Here is a 6,272-nt window from a genome sequence, read left to right as displayed (position 1 = left end):
CTTTAGAATCAGAATTATCATTCATACATTAGAATTCTTATGTGGAACCCCAAAGTAAGGAAGAAGAGGGAAGCAATAGCACCTCCAATCTGGAGGTTGATTCTCACTTGTGAGAACAGCCCAAGTCATTCCCAGTATTAACAATGTAATTGAGATGAAAAACTTGTTGGGAAGACTCATGGCCCCATAAATTAACAACTATCTTGTATCCTATCTCTCTTTCTTTCACTTTTACCCCTAAAACCAAATAAGAAAGTTATAATTTCATAGATAAGTGTTCCTGGGCCCAAAGTAGCACATAGACATTGAGATCAGAATTAAGATCCTTTATATCTACCGTGTTAGCCACCTTCCAATATATAAGAAAATACTTCCATATTCTTTAATGTTTGTATTCTCCCCAGTTATTTCATTTCAAAGATCTCAAAGTATAGATCTGGAAGAGGAGGTAGCAGATAACATTCCAAATCCCTTTGTTCCCCATTCCAGAACCCCTGAAAATGAGGGAGCACCTTTAACACATATCAGAGATCAGACTTCAATATGGGAAAATTGGAAAGTCTTTGGTGGAGCTGACATTCCTTTGAAGCACTGTCCCTTTTGACTCCACTGTCTCCAGCTCTCCTTAAGCCTTGGTCTTATGTAAAGAATATCCTTTATTAAATCTCATTTAATCATGTAAGTCTTATATGGGGGTTTTCTCTTTTTCCGTTCTCTACTGAAGAAACTGAATTATGCAATCATTCATTTGGGCATCGAGGTGGTACAGTGGATAGAGCACAGGGTCTGGAGTTAAGAAGACCTGAGTTCAAATCCAGCTTCAGATATTTACTAGCTGTGTAACCTTGGGCAAGTTGCTTAACCTTATTTGCCTCAGTTTCCTCATCTGCAAAATGATCTGGAGAAGGAAATGGCAAACCTCTGTAGTATCTCTGCCAAGAAAACCCCAAATGGTAACAAATTAAAAATTTGAATTCCATAATATGTTGCTTTTAGGAAACACAAAAAAATGAAAGATACATACAAAGATAAAATAAAAGACTGGAGTAAGATTTATTATTTAAAAAAACAGGGGTAATAATCGTGATCTCAAAGTTAAACATAAAATAGATTTAATTAAAAGATAAAAAAAGGAAAACTATAGTATATGTCATCAATATTATTCAATATTGTTTTAGTCCATTTAAAATAACTAAAGACTATAAAATACCCAACCGTATACCTGCCAAAACAGACACAGGAACTACATGAACATAAACATAAAATATTTTAGTCAGATTTAAATAATTGGAATAATATTTATTGTTCATGGGTAGGTAAAGCTAATATAATATAAACAATTACAATTTTACCTAACTAATCTATTTATTCAATGCCATCCCAATTAAATTACTCAAAAATTATCTTACTGAGTTAGAAAAAATTATAACAAAGTTCATTTGGAAGAACAAAAGGTCAGGAATTTCAAAGAAACCAGGGGAAAAAAAAAGATGTAAAGGAAGGAAATTCAGCAGTATCAGACCTTAAATTATATTATAAAGGGAAAGTATTGTTGAAAATGTTGTAAAATGGATAATTTTGATTATTTTTAATTAAAATTTTCTTGTATAAATAAAACCAATGTAGCCAAGAACAGAAGGAATACAGAAAATTGGAAAGAAACTTTCATAGACAGTCTCTCAGAAAGGATGTGATTGTGTTCAAATACTGCTGTGGTGTAGGAAATAATGAGCTGGTTGATTCATAAAAACAGAAAGATTTGGACAAATGAAAGAAGATACTATCCATTGGAGGTCTTAAAGCAGAACCTGAAAATACACTTGTCTGATATGAGATAAAGGGAATTTTTTCAGGCATGCATTGAACTAGGTAGTCATTGGGGGTGCCCTTAATTCTGTGATTTATCATGAGTGAATCAGAGGTTCCTCTGAAACTCAAGCTTAGGTGTTCCTAGGGAGCACCAATGAAAGATGGTCATAGTGGAACTGCCTAACTTCTTAAAGATCACTATTGTGTAGACACCACCTAAAAATAGTCCAGTTGATTTAGACATATGAAATAACAGGCATGCAGGGCTAGGCTCCCGCAAAGGTAATTAGATGCATATTTAGGGAAGGGATAGGTGGTGATAGGGCAGTGAATAGGACCTTTGAATTCTTAGAAAATGATGGCTCTCTCCTCATCCTGACTTCATTGGAGGTTCCCAAGCCACTTTGGGGTTAGAGTAGAGGTCCAAGACAGTGGAAGGCAGGGTGGAGCATGTCCCAATAAGACAAATGAGGCAAAGACCTCGTTTATGTGAAGGACCCTAAGAGAGAGACCAATAGATAGACAGACAGACCACTTGGTCATTGAGAAGCAAATTCAGAATGATGATAGCCAACTGGGAGTCATGAGAGAATGAGGCTAAAGAATGTCAAGAATTCCCTGGCATATGGAAATTACCTGGCACATGCCTTGGGTGTGAAAGAGCCTTCTCCTCCCACTAGAGCTGTGTCTCATGGCAGCAGAAGAGACTGAAGAGTTCCTATAAAAGGCGTCTCTGGCCCTGGCTCCTCACACAATCTGCCTCCTCAAGGACCAGCTGATCAGCATCTGTGATCTGGTAAGCATTTCAAAAACCAAGGCAAGCCTTTAAAAAAAAAAAGACGTTTCAGGAGGATACTTGAGAGGAACAAAAAAAGGAGGAGAGAGAGATTGGAACTGGAAGGAGGGAAGAAAAAAGGATCAAGGCAGATAAAAATAGAGAGACCGAGAATAAGCAGAATGAGACATTAGGTTAGTGATAAATAGAGGTTTGTTTTCTTTGGATTTGTGTTAGTCTAAGTTAAGCATGGATGGAGTCTAAGGGAAAGGTGAGCAGCTGCGGTCTGTCCCAGAGATTTGGAAGCCTAAGGATGCACCCAGGCAGTCATGAGGAACTTGATCTAGAACAATTATGTATATGTATATGTATATGTATAGAGACTAGAGATTCTCTATAACTTGCCTATATATATATATATACACACACATATACATACATACCTATGTGTGTATAATACTGATCTGTTGCTAAAATGTAAAATTTTAGATTAATTTGAAATGACATGAGGCAACATTTGTGTTTTGTGGGAGACTTTGGGTCATTCCTGATGAATATTAAAACAATTGTTGGTTTGGGATTGAGAAAGGTGAAAACGGACAAACAGAGAATGAGGTGGTGGGAGGTTCAGATGGCAATCACCATCTGGCAGTAGCATGACAAGACAGGGTGAATCCTAAGGATGTTATGGGTTTGAGCTCCAAAAAAGAGGGGATCTGTGAGGCCTAAATATTCTTTACTGATGACCAGTCCATGGCTTCATATTTCAACCCAAAAACATTTTACTAGAGGAAACACTTCCTTAGGTCTGTCTTTTTTTTTAGATAAGAATGGATTCTATGCATTAGTCATCTTCACTTCATGCGTTGGTCCCAAATGGAAATAAATACTTAGCCTAGGTTTGATGTTTCTTTTGTATTGCCTTTCAGGTTGAACTTCTGCAGAAATGTCCTGCCAGCAAAGCCAGCAGCAGTGCCAGGCCCCTAAGTGTCCCTCTAAGTGTCCTCCCAAGTGTCAGACCCCTAAATGTCCTCCAAAGTGCCCACCCAAGTGCCCCCCTAAGTGCCCTCCTAAGTGCCCTCCCCAGGCTCCCTGCCCTCCTCCAGTCTCTTCCTGCTGTGGCTCTAGCTCTGGAGGATGCTGCAGCTCTGGGGGATGCTGTGGGTCCAGCTCTGGGGGGTGCTGCAGCTCTGGCTCCGGGGGTGGCTGCTGCCTCTTTTCCCATCACAGGAGATCCCACAGACGTCGGCACCAGAGGTCTGACTGCTGTGACAGTGGCAGTGGGCACAGCCAGCAGTCTGGGGGCTGCTGCGGGAGCTCTGGGGGCTGCTGCTGATCACCTGGTTCTCCCTACACCAAGAATCAGCAATGTGGAACCCAAGGCCAACAATGACCACTCTTCTGTCTGCAGTTTCACCTACTTCTCCCTACAATGCTGTGTCAACCCTGCTCTACCCAAGCCCTGTTGACCCTGTGCCTTGAATCTTCCTGGCCTTAGTCACACTGATCATTTAGAACAATAAATCTACATTCACAGTGACCTTTGTCTTGGAGTGATTCTCTTTCTATCTGTGTAATGACTTTGTTTGCTTGAGTGTCACAGACTCAGTCAGCCCTGAGTTTTCTTCATAGGTGCCAATTCTTGGTCTCATTTTCTAGTCCAAATAATTTTTTTGTTAGAAGAAAAAAAGAACATAAAACAAAAAACTTCCTCATGTCTTTCCTTTCTGGATGCAAATGAATTCCAGACACTAGTTACCATCATAGTAGGCATAGATCCCAAATAGAAGCAAATTCTTAGCTTTGGTTTGAGGTACTTTCTCTATTATCTTTCTAACTGAATTTGTACAGAGATGTTCTGGCAGCAAAGCCCCTCCCCAGTATTTTCCCAAATGTCTACCTAAAGTGCCTACCTGAGTGTCCTCACAAGTCCCCTCCCCAGTCTCTCACTATGCCTTTCTACTGGGGGTCCAACTCTAGGGGTTGCAGTAGTTCTGGCTTTTGGGGTGGTAGCCGCTGACCGGTTCTTCACTAAGAAGCAGTGATGTAGACACAAAGGTCAGTGACCCTGCCCTGAGTTTAAATATGGCCTCAGACCCTTACCAGCTATGTGACCCTAGGCAAGTCCCTTCAGCCTGTTTGCCTCAGTTTCCTCATCTGTCAAATGAGCTGGAGAAGGAAATGGCAAACCACTCCAGTATCTTTGCCAAGAACATCCCAGATGCGGTCACAGAGAATCAGACATGACTGAAATGATTAAACTACTCCTCCAGGGTTGTTGCAAGAATCAAATGAGATAACTGTAAAGTGCTTAGCATCATGCCTGGCACATAGTAAGCACCATATAAATGTTAACTAGTAGTGGGAGGAGGAGGAGGAGACTGGCTTCTGGTGACCTAGGATCAATTCTTTGGTGATCAGGCTCTTTCCTTAGCTAGTTTCACAATTTCTAAATCCCCATCCTGTAACTGATCCTTCCTCCAACCATCCTTTTTCATCCTGGGCCTAGGTGAATGCAACCTGGCTCAGCAGCTTTATTCTATTTTTGGAAAATTGTGAATAGCTTTCAATCCCTTTGGGTTCTCTATCACATACTCTCCCACTACAGAAGCTACCCTTGTCTCTGATGCAATGGTACCTGTGAACTAGAGCATACTAAGCCACTGATTGCTTTTTTTTATTTTTTAATCATACTGTAAGACATACACTTGAACTCAACTTGGGTCAGGGCAGCTCTGGCTGGTTGGCATCCAACTCAATTACTGGAATATAGGGCAATAAGGTGTTGTCTGCCTACATCTAAAATTGAGCTCCATAAACAGGGTCTTGACAATCACTTGCCAGCTTTAAAGCCCAAATTGCCATCTTGTGAATGGGAAGGCTGAAGAACACCTGGCCTGCCTTCAGACTCTCCCATACGTTTTCCTCTGCACTAACCTTGTTTGCCCCCCTCCCCAGTAGAAAGAAAGTTCCTGGAAAACCAGGACTGCCTTATTTTTCTATTCATATTCTCAGCACTTGCTACAATACTCTGCACATAGTAAACATTTAATGAATGCTTCACTCATTCATTCATTTAACCAGAGGATCAGTGACCTGCTCAATTGACTTTCCTTGTTTCTAGCTTGGCCTCTTTCCCTCTGTCTCCTTAGCTGTTTAACCTGATCAGCAGGTGTGAGTAGTACTTTTCAGGCACCCAAAGATGCCACAATAAAAACTGCCATCCCTTGGGTCAGCATCATCCAGGGGTGGGGAACCTGTGGCCCTGAGGCCACATGTGGCCCTCTAGGTCATCAAGTTTGGCCCTTTGATCTAACCCAAACTTCACAGAACAAACCCCCTGAATAAAAGGATTTGTTCGGTAAAATTGAACTCAGTCAAAAGGCCACACCCAATGACCTAGAAGGTCACATGTGGCCTGGAGGCCGCAGGTTTCCCACCCCTGACCTAGTACTTCATATTCATTATACCTTTCATCTCCTTTCTCTACAAATGCTTGTCCAGATAGTGAAGGATTCTGGAGCCTTAACCTGTATCAAATTGCCTATCATCTCAGGGACGGGGAGAGGTGAGGAAGTGGGGAGAGAAAATTTGGAACTCAGAATTTTTTTAAATGAATGCTAAAGATTGTCTTTATGTATAACTAGGGCCAGGGATATTATTTTAGAAATAGACAGAGAAAAAAGAA

The 6,272-nt window shown here is 40.9% G+C and overlaps 1 long non-coding RNA gene across 1 annotated transcript; it reads left to right on the top strand.

Moving 5' to 3' along the window:
- Positions 1-2,498: 2,498 nt before the first annotated feature.
- Positions 2,499-4,124, top strand: LOC114043276. Its single transcript, XR_003569077.1, has 2 exons — positions 2,499-2,605; positions 3,514-4,124. It is a non-coding gene; the product is annotated as an uncharacterized LOC114043276 (long non-coding RNA).
- The last annotated feature ends 2,148 nt before the right edge of the window (positions 4,125-6,272 follow it).

Source organism: Vombatus ursinus, unplaced genomic scaffold (genome assembly GCF_900497805.2).
Source record: "Vombatus ursinus unplaced genomic scaffold, bare-nosed wombat genome assembly UNPS02014768.1, whole genome shotgun sequence".
In the NCBI taxonomy this organism is placed as follows: Eukaryota; Metazoa; Chordata; class Mammalia; order Diprotodontia; family Vombatidae; genus Vombatus; species Vombatus ursinus.
The sequence above is the reverse complement of the archived record's forward strand: the minus strand, read 5'-3'. Positions and strand labels throughout refer to the sequence as shown.